At 34.1% G+C, this 19,126-nt stretch overlaps 1 long non-coding RNA gene across 1 annotated transcript; it reads right to left on the reverse strand.

Moving 5' to 3' along the window:
• Nucleotides 1-5,760: 5,760 nt before the first annotated feature.
• On the reverse strand, nucleotides 5,761-10,721 carry LOC114715953 (uncharacterized). The gene is made up of 3 exons (XR_003737575.1): nucleotides 10,710-10,721; nucleotides 10,509-10,510; nucleotides 5,761-5,836 (listed from the first exon to the last, which is right to left on the reverse strand). It is a non-coding gene; the product is annotated as an uncharacterized LOC114715953 (long non-coding RNA).
• Nucleotides 10,722-19,126: the final 8,405 nt, after the last annotated feature.

The raw sequence follows: 19,126 nt of genomic DNA on the forward strand, positions 1-19,126 counted from the left end.
TGAATCTTTAAAACCAGGGGGTTGTTCAATAAAAACTTCTTCTGAAATATAACCATTTAGAAATACACTTTTAACATCCATTTGATACAATTTGAAGTCTTTAATGCACGCAAACGCTAAAAGTACTCGTATTGCTTCCAGTCTGGCTACTGGAGCATATGTTTCTTCATAGTCAATACCTTCTTCTTGATTATAACCTTTGGCTACCAATCTGGCTTTGTTTCTGACGATTTGTGCAGATTCATCGAGCTTATTTTTGAATACCCATTTAGTGCCTATGACCGGATGATCATTAGGTCTGGGTACCAATTCCCAAACTTGATTTCTCTCAAATTGGTTAAGCTCTTCTTGCATTGCGACTATCCAGAATTCATTGGATAGTGCCTCATCAACATTGGTAGGTTCAATGTGAGATATGAATGCAGAGAAACGCACTTCATTGAACACTTGTCTCTGGGTTTTAACCCCTTCATTGACTTTACCAATGACTTGTTCCAGTGGATGATCTCGGTTATGTCTCCATGCCTTAGGATGTTCTAAATTTTCTTGTGAAGATGATTCATTTTGATCATCCCTGTTTTCTGAAAAAGTTTCTGAAGGTAATTTGTTTGAAGACTTGTTCAAATCCAATTTTTGAAAATTTTGAACGATCTCAGCATCATCATCTAGAGGTTTTGAAATGGGTTCGGTTTCAGCAAACACAACATGAATTGATTCCTCAATTATAAAAGTATGTTTGTTGAAAACTCTATAAGCTTTACTACGATTAGAGTAACCAAGAAATAAACCTTCATCAGCTTTAAGATCGAATTTACCCAAGTTTTATTTATTGTTGTTGTGAATGTAGCACTTACTCCGAAGATCTTTAAATGAGCCAAGTTAGGCTTTCTCCCTTTGTATAGCTCGTATGGTGTCTTCCCGAGTAGAGTTCTGATGTAGGCTCTATTGGAGATATAGCAAGTTGTGCTCATCGCCTCTGCCCAGAATGCTTGTGAAACTCCTTTTTCATTCAGCATTGCCCTTGCCATTTCTGTGAGCACTCTGTTTTTCCATTCGACTACTCCGTTTTGTTGAGGAGTTCTTGGTGCTGAAAAATTGTGGTCAATTCCATTCTCATCACAGTAGTCAGCAAATTCGTTATTTTCAAATTCTCCTCCGTGATTAGACCCGATTGACACAATGGAAATACCTTTCTCATTTTGGACCTTTTTGGCAAAAACAATGAATGCACTAAACGTTTCATTTTTAGAGGAAAGAAACAAAGTCCAAGTGAATCTTGAATAGTCATCAACTATCACAAGAGTGTACAAGTTTCCACCAAAACTTTTCACTCTCGATGGACCAAACAAATCCATATGAAGCATTTGGAGTGGCCTTTTGGTTGAGACTGTCTTTTTTTATTTAAACGAAGACTTTGTTTGTTTACCTTTCTGACGGGCATCACAAATAATATCACGTTCATACTGAATTTTTGATAAACCAATAACTAAATCCCTTTTTGTTAATTTTGAAAGTTGATTCATGTTAACATGTGCAAGACATTTGCGCCAAATCCAACTTTCCTCCTTTTTACTAATAAAACAGTTTTCAGAGGATTTAGAATCAATTTGAAGTGTATAATAGTTACCGTCCCTCAGAGCTCCCAGCTTTGTATTCAACTCTTCTTTCTTCAAAGGTAGGTCGTCTTTGCTTATGATTAAGCATTCATCCAAATCAAAGATCACCCAATTGTTTTTGTCCGCACTTTGACTGACACTGAGCAGATTGTGACATAGACCTTCCATGTAGTATACATCTTCAACCTTCATGCCCATGTTACTTCCAATTTCTCCAATTCCAGCAATTCTTCCCGATTGGTTTCCTCCGAAACTTACTTTTCCTCCTTCTTTGGTTTAAGTAATGTAAACTTCTCAGTGTCACCCGTCATGTGTCTAGAGCATCCACTGTCGATATACCATTTGTTTGTTCTGGATGCTTTGAGACATACCTTCAAAATTACAATCATGTTTTAGGTAACCATACCTTCTTGGGTCCTTTTTGGTTAGTATGAGTTGTCCTTGGTACATAAGTACCTTTGGGCACCCATTTTAATGTTTCATAGGTTCCTTTCTTCTTGTGGTAACAAGAAGAAGTTGAATGGCCTTTACAGTTGCAGTAAGAACATAGTGTAAATGGATTGGAAGAATGCCAAGTATTTTTAAAATATGTAAGATATGATCTACTACTACTCTTTTTCTTTCCCTTTGACTTATCCTGAGCTGGATCGTATCTTATACCGATTTTGTCTATCAAACATCGTTGAGCTCCTAGGATTACTTTAAGCATTTCACTACCCTTAGTGAATTTTTCTAAAGTTCTGGTAAGATCCTCAACCTTCTTTTAGTTCATTTCGCAATCTTTGCAAACTGGGAGCAAATCTACATTGTCTTCAAACTTTGATTGTTGTTCTTCTAAGAACTTTATTCTTTTCTTAGAGCTTACCAACTCCTTTGCAATTCTTACTAATTCTAAATGTAGTGCATTGTATTCGGACTGTAATGCATCATAAGATGGTTCAGAAATTATTACCTCATCTGTCTCTGATTCTTCGTTTTCCTGGGCCACTAGACAGATGATGTTAGCGGTTTCTTCATCATCACTTTCTTCTTCTTCCTTCGAAGAGCTATCTCCCCAGATTGATGTAACAAAGGCTTTCTTCTTTCTAAATCTTTCTTTCTTCTTTTCTTTATCCTTCATTTTGGATAGTTGGGGACACTCTGCCTTGATATGTCCTGGCTTCTTGCATTCAAAGCAGATGATTGGATCCTTTGATTCATTCTAAGATGTTGAGGCTCTGCGTTTTGGCTGGAACTTCTTTCCAGTTCTGTTCTTGTAGAATTTCTTGAACCTTCTGACTATAAGGCCCATTTCGTCATCTTCAAGATCATCTTCATTGTCATCTTCGCTCTCTTGAGTTTTAAGAGCGATGCTTTTCCAGTTCTTCTCGTTCATCTCCTTTTTGTATTTTTGCTTGCTCTCGTATTCAGCAAGGCTTCCGAACAGCGCTGCAACAGAGCAAATGGATTCTTCTTTGGTTTCTTGAATTGCTGTTACTTTCGGTTCCCATTCTTTTCTGAGACCGCTCAGTATTTTCCTTACTTGATCTTCCTGACTATATTTCTTTCCAAGTACCGTGAGGTGGTTTATGAGATGTGAGAATCTGACCTCCATGTCTCGGATACTCTCTCCATCCTTCATTCTGAATAACTCGAATTCGGTGGTGAGAGTGTTGATTCTGCTCTGTTTTACACCGGTGGTTCCTTCGTGAGCTATCTCCAGGGCTTCCCACATTTCCTTTGCAGTCTCCAGACTAGAAACTCTGAAGTATTCTTTTTGGCTCAGCGCACAGGTGAGTATGTTGATGGCTTTGTCGTTTAGGATCACTAGCTTCTTGTCTTCTTCATCGAATTCTCTGGGGCTCTTGCGTATTTGCTGTCCGTCTACGGTTTTCATAGGAACATAGTTGCCGTGCTCTATCACGTCCCATAATCCATATTCGGTGGCTTTAATGAAGATTTTCATCCTCATTTTCCAAAATGTATAGTTTTCACCATTAAAGCTTGGCGGTTTGGACGTTGAACACCCTTCCGGTAGCACGCTATCTCCGAATCCTGCCATGAGATCTCTCTTCAGACTGTTAAGTCTTTTCTGAAGAGACCTGCTCTGATACTAAATGTTAGTGGCAGACTCACCCAAGAGGGGGGTGAATTAGGTGAGATAGAAAAAAAAATTGCGTAATTAAAAATTAATACTATTGAAAACAGAGAGTGTAAGTTTAGGAAGGTTTAACCGTAGAGAGACAAACACAAGATTTATACTGGTTCGGTCTTAACCACTTGACCTACGCCCAGTCCTCAGAACACCTCTGAGTATTCCACTATCTCCTAAGATTGATCGGGCTCTTGGCGCCTCAGTACAGTAATTGAGTCACTTAATCACTCCCCCTTACTCCCGTAAGGATACAAACCCACTCAAGAGTCCACACTCTTAAGTATCACTCAGATGTGATTAATGAAATATAGATATTGACTCTCTTACAGAATAGAATAAGTGATGAACACTGACGCTCAGTAATAACAAAGAAACAGAGTATTGAATGTAATAGTAAATGATTACAGACGGTAGCTCAGGTATTCAATCCTCTTCATTAATGCTTCTTCGCGCCTTTTATAGTTGCGGTCGTTAAGTAACCATTAGACGGAAGAGCTTCTAGCCGTTGTAACTCCGTTTGCGTGTTTTCCCAGTTACAACAGTTCCGCCATTAATGGTTCTGCGTTTCTAACACAGTAGGTTACAGGCTACTTAATACCGTTAAAGAGCCGTTGTGACTTCTCTTCGTAATCTGCAACCATATTTTACACTTCAATAAGTTAGACCCTGCAATGTAAGCAAGACTGAATGAATGATAATCTGATTGCTCAATGATTCCAGGTGAAATCAAAAGTCCGTTAAATGTGCAGAAGGATAATCTGGACAGTTTGATCAAAGTGATGATCGATCACTGGTTGATCGATCAGGTTATCGATAAACGGAGTTAAAGTTCTTTGAACCAGTTGAAAAAGATTATCGATCAGATGATGGAACATTTTTTATCGATCAAGTGATCGATAAAATGCAACAGAAAACTTATACTGATATGTAAACCAGAGTCCCTTTGGATATAAATATTTTAGCAAAATAGTCATGTTGATCATGCAAAATAAAATCAGTCTGGAAGTAATTAGATAGGTGAATATGAGAAGTATTATAGCTAACTGAAATTAAACTGACAGTGTTCAATAATTGATCAGTTGATCGAATATCAGTTGATCGATCAATTTATCGATAATTCAAATGTTACAAAAATGAAGCTTCAGATCATGTTGATTGATTACATTATCGATAAATTTATGATCGATAATGTTATCGATAAACACCATGTGAAAATAACTTAGTGATGAGTAAAGATAAATTGGGTTTATTGAATAGGTGATCGATCAGTGATTGTTCGATCAGGTTATCGATAAATACTATAATTTAATTATAATATTCTTTTGAATAAAATGGAATATGAATATAATGAATAGAATATTATTTATTTAATATATTTAAAATATTGAATTTATATTATTAATTATTTTATTTCGGACTTCAATGTCATAGAATATAAATATATTCAATTAATAGTTTTAATAGTTTTTGTTTTTCTATTTGACTATAAGAAAATTCAACTCGATACTTAAGATAAATAGGCGGAGAATATTGAGCACAGTATAAATAGAAATTGGAAAACAGGATTCTAGGAGGGATTATTAATCGTTGTTGTTTTAAGGTCAATCTATTCACCCGTCTAGATAATATTTTTCCCTGTTCACTAATAAATCGACTAATTAAACTCATGTTTTTATAATCAATTCGATCCCTCGATTGGATCGGGGGCAAATAATCTTTTTTTTATATTATTTTTAGCATTCCAAAGAAGTAATTGATTAAGAAGAAGTAATTGATATTGATTAAATTAAATAGTTAACAGATGATCCAGGGGTTTTCTATGGGAAACTTTTTCCTATTTCGAAAATTTTAGTAAAACTCAACGGCTACTAAGAAATATGTATGTTGACCCATATTCATTTTAATGAATTTAATAGATACTCATACAAATTAATCATGTGCCAGGAACCAGATGTTATATAGATTCTCCTTTCATTCAGTCATTCAATTCAACGATTGACCAAATTGGAATTTATGCATACCTCTTCTGGTTGATCTATACCATATTCTATTTTCGTAAGATGATACACACTGGCTAACAGTCCTCCTGGTGCTACATCATAGGCACATTGGAAACGGAGATAATTGTAACCATATACATATATAAATATATTCAAAAATTAAGAGAAGAATATTATTATTAATATAATATTTATTAATATATAATAAATTAAGATATAATAAATTAAGATAAGAATAATAAATTAAGATAAGAAAAGAATATTAATATATAAATGAGATTTTCATTAATGAAAATAACTTGGTGAAAAGTGAGTGTAAATTGGGTTTATCGAATAGGTGATCGATCACTGATTTATTGATTATGTGATCGATAAATTGTGAAACGAAGATTTTGTTCTAAGTTTATTTATCGATCATGTTATATGAAAAAGTACTATTCAGAAAGATTAATTTATCGATAATGTTATCAATAACTTGGTGATCGATAATGTTATCAATTAGCAGCTATGATGAGTACCTACATTCAGAGAGTCAGTGAGCAATGTTCGATCATATTATCGATATACGAATGATCGATAATGTGATCGATAAATAATGACAGAATCAATGTTCAGAACAGGTAGAGTGTCTTACCATTTATCGATGTTGTTATCGATCACTAATTTATCGATCATGTGATCGATAAATACACTTCAGATTTACTTACTTGTTTGATTATTATCGATTAAGTGATCGATAATTAACTGTAAACTTGTATAACTTCTACATTAGCGATAATAGATCATTTTATCGATCAGTGGATTATCGAATAGCTTATCGATCAAAACATCTAACATTTTACTGATTTGCACTGAAGATTTATCTGATAGCTTATCGATAAACACTTGATCGATCAGATCATCGATCAACACACTTAACTATTTTAATCTAACTTTGTTATCATCAAAACCATAATCCTAACAAGGTAGTCTTGAAAGGGGGAGGAGTGTGCTTATTTAAGGCCTAAAATATCCCAACAACCAATATTTAATAATATGCCATGTGTTACCTCCCTACTTAATCTAGAACCTCTCTCTTAATTACTTAAATCCAAATGTAATTAATTTTCAAAAGTCAAAATCCTCTCCATTTAAGGCTTGACACTTGGTAACTTTAAATCTTCTCCATTGGTGGTTGGACAAGTGGCAAATTGTGGGCCAAGTAAGGTGCAAGACTCTACTTCTTGCTTTATCGACACACTTTTGCTCCGGGTTTAATTTCTTTTCTATAATTACAGTGCTCTGGCCTCTGTAATTATTTTTTGTCAGATTCATAATTTATTATCCTCATTTTATTCTTCTCAAAATGCCCTCTTTAACTCAATTTCAAATTCCTATTAATTAAATAAAAAGGAAAACTATTTTCCTTCTCATTAATGATTTTTTCACTTGTCCATAGAATTAGAAAAAATCCTGGATATTTGAGGGTCTCTTTTTATTTCCATAATCTCTTATAATTTCTTGGGATATCATAGAAATTTTCTTAGAATTTTATTCTTCTTCCAAATATTTATTTGGAATTTTCCAAATAAAAGGCCTTAAGTTAGCCTGAATCACCCTTAAATTCCTTTGTAATTTTTTTTCAAGGGTAATTTGGTTATAAAATAATTAGATAACCTCATATAATTCTCAAGAAATATTATCCTCATTTTTTCTTAATTTTTGAGGCTTGAAAATTTTTTTTCATAATTATTTTTGACTAATTTTTCTTAATTAGTCAAACTTTCATAATTGACTAGGAAAATCATAATAATTATTTTGCCACCAGAATTCTTCTATTTCTCCTTATCATTTTTTGTCCTTAAATGTTTAGGAATATCATTTTTCCTAATTGCCATATTCCTGGATGTGACAGAGACCATATCATTTTAATTTTTCTGGAATTAGTTATGATTTTTCAAAGTTTAGAAGAATTATGCTTGCAATGAATAGTAACCTGAGAAATTAAACTTAAAAATTCAAAATTTTCCAACCTAATGACTTGAGAAATGGTTCCAAATGCTCCCATTTGATGTAAATTAGGTAAATAAAGTAAGGTGTTACAAATCTCATTCCTCTCTATATCCAAACAACACCAATACGGGTTGCAAGTGGTATTGGCGAAGGCAAGGAGGTGGTTACATCATGAAAAATATTTTGGTGACATTATAAAAAAATTTGTGCATAAATATTATAATATTTATGAAATGATGTTTGATTGACTATTGAGACTTGTAAACTATATGAATACACTTATTATATGCTATGAATTATGGCTTAATTATGTTTGAGTGGTTAAACATGAGTTATGGCAAGTTAAACACTAATAGGGTAAAAGTTGACCTAAAATTGGGCAGATCAATGGATCTTATTTTTAGCTTTAAAATGAGTGAGAATCCATAAAATTTGGAGTTTTGTACAAAAAATTATGCCTTTCCAAAGTTAGGCATAAATTTGGAAAAATTAGAAAATTGACCAAATGGACAATACATTTTGACAGTGGAATTGAGCACACATGAGCTGAGTTCACACTCTAAAAGTATTTTTCCTTTAAAGACCTCATAGGAAGCTTTAAGTAGGACTTAGAATCATGTCATCTTGATTTTTTAAAAATTAGTTATGATTTTTTGAAATTTGGTCAAAATTAGAGTTACAATCAATAGTAACCCGAGAAAAGAAATTCAAAAATTCAAAAATTTTCAACTTAATGACTTATTAAATGGCTCCAATTGCTCCCACTTGACATAAAATTAGGTGATCAATTATGGTGTTATAGTCTGACCTATTATGCATGGCCGTTTGCTATGATTTCTACCATAGATTTCACAAGTCTTGACCTGTCTAAAGGTTTCAGGTCCTCATTGATAGTTCCCTTTTTTAGGCTTCCTATTGAAGTTAAACTTTCTCCTCTTCTTGCTGTTATTGTAGGACATTCCCTCTGTCATCATCCTTGGAGGAGGTCTCTCGGCCCTCGAGCTTGTCTAGCCTGACTATAGTGATTCCAACTACTCTCGATAATTTGACAAGTGTCACATCCAGTAAATTTTAATATGCTGAATGAGGAATGTAGAATGATCAAAGGAACAAATGGTGTGGAAGAAACAAAGACCCCGATGAAGTCTCAACGGCTCAAGTAAGAGAATTGGAGATGATTAGGGGCCAAAGGTTGTGCTTGATGTTAAACCCAAGCAAGGACCTAATTATAAATTTAGAAAGTTTCGGGCTAAAAAGGGTAGTGATCAAAAGTACGCCCAAAAATTCTAGAAAAAATGGCAATAAGGTCTTGAGGCCCGTTTGGGTTAAAAATGACAAAAATACCCCTAAAGCAAATTGATGGAATTCTAAGATTTTGGCTAATTATGAAAACTAGCCAGAATTGAATTATTTAAAATATGAGTAGGTCTTAGATAATTAGAGAAAAATAGGAAATAATACTTGAGAAATTATCACAGGTTTAAAAAATAATTTCGTCCCCAGAAAACAAAGAAGTTGGTTTCAATAGAATTTAAATCCTAATTATACACTATCTGGGAAAAGTTAAAATAAACTGTCTAGAGGTTGACTTTTGACATACAAAAAATTAGAGAAATTTCCCGTGATGAATATGAAGGGAATTGAAAGACGACGCGCAGTGGAAAAACTTAAAATTTTTTTAAAACTTTCAATCCCTTGCCCGGATCTACCGATCGCGTTTAAGTCAGGTAGTAAGAAGCATTACCTTCGGTGTTCGGTTTCCGAGTGGCTCGGTGATTCCGCCATTCAGGATGCCTCTGCTCGCCTCCTTTATCGTTCGAAGTCGACAACTCCGGTCGGCTTCCTCTACCGGTATCCACACGAATAGCTCTCCGGTTACAGACGGCTTGCTAGCGCCCTTTTGTCCGTCTAGGGTTTTCAGAGAATCCGTCCACTCTTATCTCTCTTAGGCCGTCTCTTATCTGTTGGTACTCTCACGCTTAAAACCCTAGCTCCTCATATCAAATATATAGGATGCTATAGGTTTAATGAATAATATTTAATTTCGAAATTAACTCTAAATTAATTCCGAAATTAATACAATATCAAATATTGCCTAATCAGATAAGAGAACAATTAAATAAATATGGTTTAAATTAAATCCGTCTCACAGATTTAATTCACCTATTTATTTAATAAAGAGATGAAGAAATTAATTTATATATATTTAATTTATCCTTATAAATTAAATCTAACAATTAATATCTCTTATATTTATATAATATATATATACGAATTTATATATATATATACACGTCCACCCTATATTATTCATTGAATCTGGACATATCTTAGATTCAATGAATCTGGACATCATAACTCGTGTTGGGCTATTTTGTGTGCGACCCTGTAGGCCCATATGAAGTTGGCAGTGGGCCATTAACTATAATGACTCACAAGTCGTAAGCGGTCTCTAGCAAGACATCACGACTACCCAAATCATATGAGGATCATTGAACGATGTAACCTTTCATACAACCATATCACGTCCCTTTTGTCACACGACATTTTGGTCATGGATGAGGCATGGAGAACGTCATCCTCCTATTCATGACCGTTACTTTCTCGATCCCTGAGTAGTCTGAGTATAGAAACGGAACTACCTTTCCATTATAGTATGGCCATACATTTCTCAGACTCACTCATCGAGGGGCCCAGTAATGTCTCTCTACGAATGTGAGGGACAAATTCCATCTTGACCATTCACATTCCTCCGCATGAAAAAACCACTAAGCCTGAACATAGTCTTTATGATCACTCGGTCAAAAGTGACTTTTGACTAGGTCAAAGCTAAGCGTTTCTCATGTATGAATCCATGATGATCTCAGGTCAAAGGGCACAGTGACATGGTTTGTATATGAGAGAAGCTTATGACTTAACCCATGCAGCTCTCTCATAGCGGGTCGGTCCAACACCTTGTACTCTTACATGTGCCTATGACTTTAATTTATATCTCTATATATCTTTAAAGTCATACTGGTCTTATTTCATCTTTGCTCCCACATAGATGACCGACCAGGGACATTTAGGATAAACCATGAGTTATCCAAGGATAGTCATCACAGTAAACATGCAAATAATATGATAACGTAATTAATAAATTCATAAATTAACAATGTTCAAAACATAATGATTGGCCCCTAGGGCACAATTTCCAACAGAATATGCAGTGATAGTACCCAGAGATAGATTTTTGGAGTTACAGACTGATGTTTACTCCAAAATAAATATAATTAAATATTTGAATAGAAAGCAAAGGCAAGAATGTTTCTTCCGCTATAGCATACATATATAATGCCACGTGGATTTATTTATGATAAAAAAAAAGGGGTGCCAAAACATGCCCCAGTTGTACTAGGTAGGTCAGGACCTAAAAAAGTACCCGATATGCTGTAAATTGCTAAGATATATGGAGAAATATTTAAGGAAGTAATTATGCATAAAGTTCTTTCATTTTCCTCCCTATTTTAATGCTAAAGTGATGAAAGGGACATGGAACAAATTATCCAAGTTGTTGCTTAGAAGTGTGAGAGAAAAAAAGGGACTGGTAAGAGGCGAATGAGACTAGTAGATCAAAAGCTTTCCAATTCCCTCTTCCTTTTCACTTCAGGCACCACGTGTAAGGCTTTTTAGTAGTGGAATTACTTTAATGATATAAGCAAAAAAACATATGGCAAGATCATGGAACTTAGTGCTTTGATTAAGAGACAAATGTTAAGGCATAAGAATCACATGTTAATAGGTGCTAAACTTGATGTAAGCATGGTGACGTAAGAGGAGATGATGTCATGAAACATTTGGCACTTAATGGAACTACATAGCCTAGGATTTGCACATTTGGCAAAGGGATGAAATGGATGGTGAAAGATCAAGCCACACCCATTGTAATTCCATGCAACTTCAAGGGCAAAGCATTAAGCAAAAGGCTATAAATACCCCTTTATTCAAGAGCATTTCGGCCAAAGAAAAACTTGGATAGTAAATGTTTGCTCTTGGATTATGGGAGAAAGAAAGAAAGAAAGAGGTGATTATCTAAGCTTGGGTACTTAACCAAGGTATGTTTAAGCTTTCATTAAGAGCTTAATTACATTGATTAAGGATTGATTAGAATTAATTACATTGATTAATGTATGATTAGGATTTAATCTTGATGAGGTTAAATGACTTAAACCTAGAGGATTATGTTGCCTTAATCATTATATGGTTTGATAAGCATGATTAGAGATTGGATTAAGGATTATAGGTTAAAGATTGATTGGAAATACATGATTAGGCATGAACTAAGAAAGAATTTCAAGACCCTAAACCCATATACACCTGTTACACCTTACTTCTAGTATGTCTTAGAGTCTATTTAGAGCTAATTCTGACCACTTTTGATGGCCTTAAACTCAAAAATACGTATTTGGATACTAATTTACGGAAAAACACAGTTCACTTGGTAAATCCAGATTTTCTATCCAACTTTCAAAATTCGTAACTTATGCTAGAAAAATCAGAATGGAGTGCTTCTAAGTTCTATGGAAAGCTCTTGGAATTCTCTTTCAAGAAAAAAAATCTTGTGAACCAATTCATTATGAATCAGTGCAAGATTTTTGTGGAAGTTACCACTGTTCTATTGGTTAAAAACTTTTTCTAGATTTTAAACATGAACTTTGAAAATTCACCATAAATAGTATTGATGTCCATTGTGAGTTCTACCTATTGATTTGAAGCTCAGGATGTCTATAAGCATGCCAAATTTTGTGATTTAAATAGTCTAGTAACTTAGTCAAAGTGTAGCTCCAAGTCAGTAGTCTAAATAAGGTGATAAAGCCTTACTCGTTATGGGCTCTCAAAAACAATTTAGTTCCATATAGGAATGCACTACAAGGCACAATCCGAGTCGTGTTCACTTTGAGAATCCTGAATTGTTCCTATGTAATCTATGTGACAAAACCATGTGAAAAGGTAAAATTGGGGGGATTGCAAAACTGAATTAAGTTGCAATGAAATCAAACATAAAGTAGAAAAGTCTTTTTGGTCTTTTTCTTTTAGAGAATTAAAACAATAATGCAAGAAAGCAATTGAATGGATAGTTTGTAAACCTAAACAATAAAAATGCTTGTTGGAGAATTGATTAAGCCGTCATCACTTCAAAATATGTTGGGAGTTTACTTGAAAACCAATCTTAGCTAGTTTAGAAAACCTTCCAAACTTAGATAAATTAGCATGTTAACTAAACCTTTGACCTAAAGACTCACAACAAAACTAACCACCCTCACAAATGCACACTTGGTGAGATTGATCCAATGGTAATAACAACTTGAACATAATAACTAATTATGCTAGCAAGGCACCACATTTACTCAAAACTGAATTTAGATTAAACATCAACCAATATTCACATGACTAAATGTAGGATTCTTAATACAAAATAAATACCAAAGCATAAATTCTTAGAATCCAATCCAAAATGAAAAGATTATAACATTAAAGTTTAGCTTTAATAACAACACAGAAATCCTAACCAAGAACGACTGAATTGCTGTTAAAGTAATGGAAAAGATGAAATAAACTCCCCAAATTAAGTCCTAAGCTCGGGCCCTCATCAAAACTCCTCAAGGAAAAATGTTCTAGCCTCTCATGACTTCAAAAACAGCACCTCCAAGCTCTAAAATCACAGCACCAGCCATAACAGATGAAGGGATGATGGATGATGCAGAAAAGTGATGGAACAGGGTAGAAAAGGAGTGAAAATGGATAGGAATCAATAGGAGAACCTCAAGAACTCTTGAAGAACCCTAGGAGACAAAAATGGGAGTTTTTGGACAGTGACTGGCAGTTGGCTCATGTGTTATGTTTCCTAAAATCAAAATCTGAGGTTTAAAACCTGATTCTGCATCAATACCTTTTCGTAGCGGCTAAACAACCAATTTGCTGTGATCAATTGAGCAAAACGAATAGCTGTATTTGGTTGGCCCCCTTCTGTAATTTCTACAATCTGTTAGTCCTTAACTATAATTTTCTTGACTTTAGGTTCTTTGGAGATATTTTTCACTTGACTCTTGACCTAAAAATCAAATTAAGCGCTTGTAATATCCAATTCAATTTCATAAGAGATGGTTAATTAAAATGAAGCAAGAAATGACCATTATGCCCTTACAAAATGCTTAATAGGAAATCAAATTCACTATTCTAAATTACCACAACTCATATCAAAACATGCATTTTAAACCAATTAATCCCTCTAGAAACATGCAATTAGACATGAATTAATATAGTAAAACTTGTTCAAATCATATGGTTATAGCATCTAAGCATACATCATTATACATAGCCAAAAGTCAAATGGTTCCATAGTTTAACACCACAATTAACCTTGAATTTGCAGCTTTTTCTTGGATGACTTAGCCCCTAGAATATTGGATTACATTTGGAAGGAATGAGATTTCATTGAAATCCCAATAGCACGAATAATCAGCTATAACATCAAGCATGCATCATCATTATGCATTTCAACATTAGCTACTATTAGAGAACTAATTCTCTTATAATTAGGCAATCTCAAACATGCAATAGCCAAGGCAATAAAATGCAAGAAGCAGCCACATCACTATCATCATAGTTTACCCACATAATAGCAATCATCCATGCAATGTCAATATTAGTAGTTAATTAAATCTTGTTACCTTGCTCCAATAGCTCCTTGGTTCTTTGCTCTTCTCCCTTCTCACCACAAATATCAAATTCTAACATCACATTGTACAAAAAGGGAAGCCACATTACAATCCAAACCACACAAGAATCAATGGCAAACTCAAGTAACCCTTTAAGCCTTAATTTTTTGAATTTTGAAGCTTTGTTTTCTTTAACCTAAAAATTCTGTTCTTAGGTCAATCCTACATAATTTTTCATGTAGAATCTAAATATGAACTTGGATTCAAGAAAAGAAAACTCTTTCCTTATGAAATAGTGTTGACCAAACATAGAGGTCTTGAACTCCAAAAATTCCAACTTTAATTCTAATGCTTCTAATTTAGGTCTACCCTACACCATTTTCCATTTTAAACACAATATAAGCATCAAAACTATGAAAAAATCATCCGAGGATATGGTTTTCAAAGTGTCTGAACAATACCATAAACAACCAATCATGAAATCTTTCAAATAACAACCCAAAACCACTTGAAACAACCTTGAATCAATGTGTTTGAACTAGGTTTAACATCAAAACCTCCTTCCCCTAACCCTAACACATTTTGGCCAGCACACTCAAGAGAGAAGAACAGATTTTTCAACCATAAAACTTGAGGAAACAAGGCAAGAAACAACTTAAGACAACCTACTAACCTTGAATCCTAGCTTGGATGATCAAAGCAGCTAGCTTTCCTCTCACTTGGAATTCAAGAAATGGATTGACAATAATTTTCCCTCCTTAGCTGAAATATATGGTCTTACGAGGGAGGGAATGTGTCTATTTATAGGCAAAATATCTAAACCACCATATTAATTGCCATGTGAGGTGTCATTAGCCTAAGCCTTCTTATAATCTCTTTCATATTAACTTAATTCAAATTGAAAATCAATTTCAAAAGTCAAGATCCTCTCCATACTTGGCTTGACACTTGGCAACTTTAATCCTCTCGATTGATGGCTTGACAAGTGGCTAATTAAAGTACAAGACTGTACTTCTTACTTTATCAGTATACTTTTACTCCGGGTTTAATTTCTTTTCTATAATTACAGTACTCTAGCCTCTATAATTATTTTTTGTCATGTCCATAATCCATTCTTCTCATTTTTATCTTCCCAAAGTTCCCTTCTTTGCTACAATCTCTATTTTCTACTAATTATAAAAAGAAAAACTATTTTTTATAGGGATTTTCTACTTGGTCTGAGACTTAGAGAAACCTTGAATATTTAAGGGGCTCTTTTCAACCCCATAATCTCTTATAATTCATTGGAATGTCATATAAATTTTCTTGAAATTTTATTTTCCTTATATATATTTATTTGAAATTTTTCCCGAACAATACGCAATATTGGCCTAATTCCCCTTTAAATTTCTTTGCAATTTTTCTAGGGGTAAACTGGGTATAAAACCATTTATATCCTATCATATAATTCTCAAGACATATTATCCCTATTCTTTCTCAATTTTCTAAGGCTTGGAAATATTTTTTTCATAATCAATTTTGACCAATTTTCCTTAATTAGTCAAACTTTTATAATTGACTAGAATATCATAATAAATATTTCCCATCAACATTCTCCCTTTTAAAAATTAATATAGTGTCCAAGGGGCTTTTCTCTAGTTTTCATAATTATATCATGATTTTCTGGAATTTCTAACATATTTTTCAAAATTACATAATCTTGATCGTAACTCTTGGAAATTATTCTTTTGCCCTGACACTAACATAAACTTGGAAATTGTTTTCTTCTATTTCTTCCTATCCTTTGTAGCCCTTAATTGCTTAGGAATACTCTTACTCCTAATTCCCAGGTTATTGGATGTGACAACACCTCTCAGCCATAGAAGAAGAATAGGCTAGGGTTTGATTCAAGTTAATTTGATGCTTCCAATGAGTTTATGAGATCAAAGTGTGTAGGATTAAGGTGAGAACATGTCTTTGAAAGTGTTAAAAATTGAAAATAGAATTTTGAACCTAAAACTGTCACATCTCGACTTTTGGGCCTAAAAGTACCAGAATTAGCTTGAGATGGGTAGGCTACCAGAACCTTTTTAGCAGAGGTCCCAGAGATTTCCTAGAAGGACAGAGGGATTCCCAGGGACTAAATCGCAAAGGAAAAGTTTTCTGGGACTGAGAAAAGAAAAAGTTAGAGACTCTAGTAAAGTCTCGAGGCCCAAGAATAAGAAATAGAGATGAATGTAGGCCAATAGTTATGTTGGAAACTTCAATGAGGTGAATTTTGAGGTTAAGCACAACCAGGGTAAAATTGTAATTTTATAAAGTTTTGGGCTAGTAACAGCAAAAATGGAAATTATACCCGAAAATCCCTGAAAAATCCCAAAAAATGGAAAATGGTAGGTTAAGGTCTGAACACTTCAAAAAAGTTCCAGAAAAATAGGGATAAGGTTTAAAGGCTTGTATGAGGCTAAAAATGATGAAAATGCCCCTAGAAGGAAATTGTGAAATTTCCAGGATTTTGACTGATTTGGAATATTTTCAAACATGAATTATTTAAAGTATAGGGAGGCGTCAGGTAACTGGAAGAAAAAGGGAAAAAATTACTTGAGGAATTATCACAAGTTTTAAAAATAATTTCGTCCCCAGCAGCGAAGAGGTTGGCTTTAATGGCATTTAAAGCCTATTTATACACTATCTGGGAAAAGTCAAAGTCTAAGGTCTAGAGGTTGACTTTGGACTCAAGAAAAATTAGAAGAATTTCCCGTGATGAATAAATAGTATTGGTAGCCGGAGATAGATTCTCAGAGTTATGGACTGGTAGAAAGAATTCGATCAAGATCACTCTGAAATAGATATTATTAATTATTTAATTATTTTAATGGAAGAACAAGGGAAGAGAATCACTCTCTTTTGGCATGTTATATAATGCCATGTGGATTTACTTGAGGTGATAAAATGGTACCATAACATGTCCCAGTGGTCTTGGAAAAGTCAGGATCCAAAAAAGTACCATATACAGTGCAGAATGATAAGATAGGTGGAGGAATACCTAAGGGTTGTATTTTGCACGAATTTTATATTAATTTCCTCCCTATTTTAATGCCAAAATGATGAAAGAATATGAAAGAGACAACTGTACAATTAGATGAGAAAAGAAAGTATTACGTGTATGGTCGGATGCAAGACACACGTATGGTCGGATGCAAGACACGTGTATGGTTGGATTAAAAGCATGTGGATTGATGATGTAAGCATGATGTCATCATGATGAGGTAAGCATGATGTCATAGGACACTTGTCACCATAAGATTAAAAGAAAATATGGACGGTCCAGATCAAGCCACACATTTTTAAGATCAACAGCCCAGATTCAATCTTGTTTTCTATAAATACCCCCTCCCCACCCCTCATTTTTGTCCAACCTAAAGGAAACCTTGGGAAAGCTCTGGTAAAATGGTTTCTAGAGAGAGAAAGAAGAGGGAGAAAGAAAGGCCAAGTGGTCATATACAAGATCAAGCTTCAAAGCAAGGTATGTTTATGGTTTTTGATCTAGTTTTCACTACCCTTGTTGTTGTTGAGCTTGGTTATAGATTTTAATGATTTTTGGGAGCTTGAAATTCTAAGGGGACATGTTGCACGAAATTTTTAAGGGTAGGGAAAGATGAAATTGATGTTAAAATAATGTTCAAAGGCTTGAAAGGAACACGAATCAAGTGGTTTTATGCTAAAATTGATTGAATTTCTTGATTATGTAACTTGAGTAATATTTTAGCCAAGGCTGGTTCTTGGGGCTAGGATTGGGTTTTGATAATTTTGATGCCTCCTGTCACACCCGAAGTTTTGAGCCTAAGATAGGTAGGCTACTAAATCCCTATGAGCAGGAGTCCCAGAAATGTAAAAGGAATGTTGAAGGGTTTTAGGGACTAAATTGTAAATAGAGAAAGTTCTAGGGACTAAAATGTAAAGAAAGATAGAGGCTCCGATGAAGTCTCGAGGCCCATAAATGAGAAAAGAGGTCAGTTTAGACCAAGGTTATGATAGAGGCCATAATAGGGTGATTTATAAGGTTTACTTAACCAAGGGCAAAATTGTAATTTTGGAAAGTTTCGGGCTAGGAATGGGTAAAAATGGAAGTAATACCCAAAAAATTCTAGAAAATTCCAGAAAATGGAAAATGACATTTTAAGGCCTGTATATGGGGAGAAATGACGAAAATGCCCTTGAGTTGACTTAAAAGGAATTTATAAGTTTATGGCTCAATTTGAAATGTAGAGGTAGATTTAATTGTTTGGGTCATAAGAAAACCTCAGAAAGTTATGATAAAATGGGGATGTATGATCTAAGAGGCTATAGAATTTATAAAATTAGTCTCAACCCTTGAAGGCCAGCAGAATGGCTTTAACATTTTTTAAGGCCAGAACTGCAGTTTATGGGTTTGTTATAGGAAATTTAAAAAGAAATACTTATGGTCTGAGTTATGATATGAGAAAATTCATAAATTTTCTACAGAATTAGACGAATTTTATGGTATAAATAGATAAATTTTTGGAGTTCAGGATGGGATAAAATGCTCCAGTCAAATGTTAAATAATTAATGTCCCTTAATTAGGAGACAAAGTTAGAAAATATCTCAGATATTTTGAGGAAGACAAGTTTAACTTGAATTCTCTTCTTCCTTCCCATGTGCTTTATTTATGAGGGTGATGAGTC

Source organism: Neltuma alba, unplaced genomic scaffold (assembly GCF_004799145.2).
Source record: "Neltuma alba isolate B1F8T4 unplaced genomic scaffold, ASM479914v2 tig00011630_pilon, whole genome shotgun sequence".
In the NCBI taxonomy this organism is placed as follows: domain Eukaryota; kingdom Viridiplantae; phylum Streptophyta; class Magnoliopsida; order Fabales; family Fabaceae; genus Neltuma; species Neltuma alba.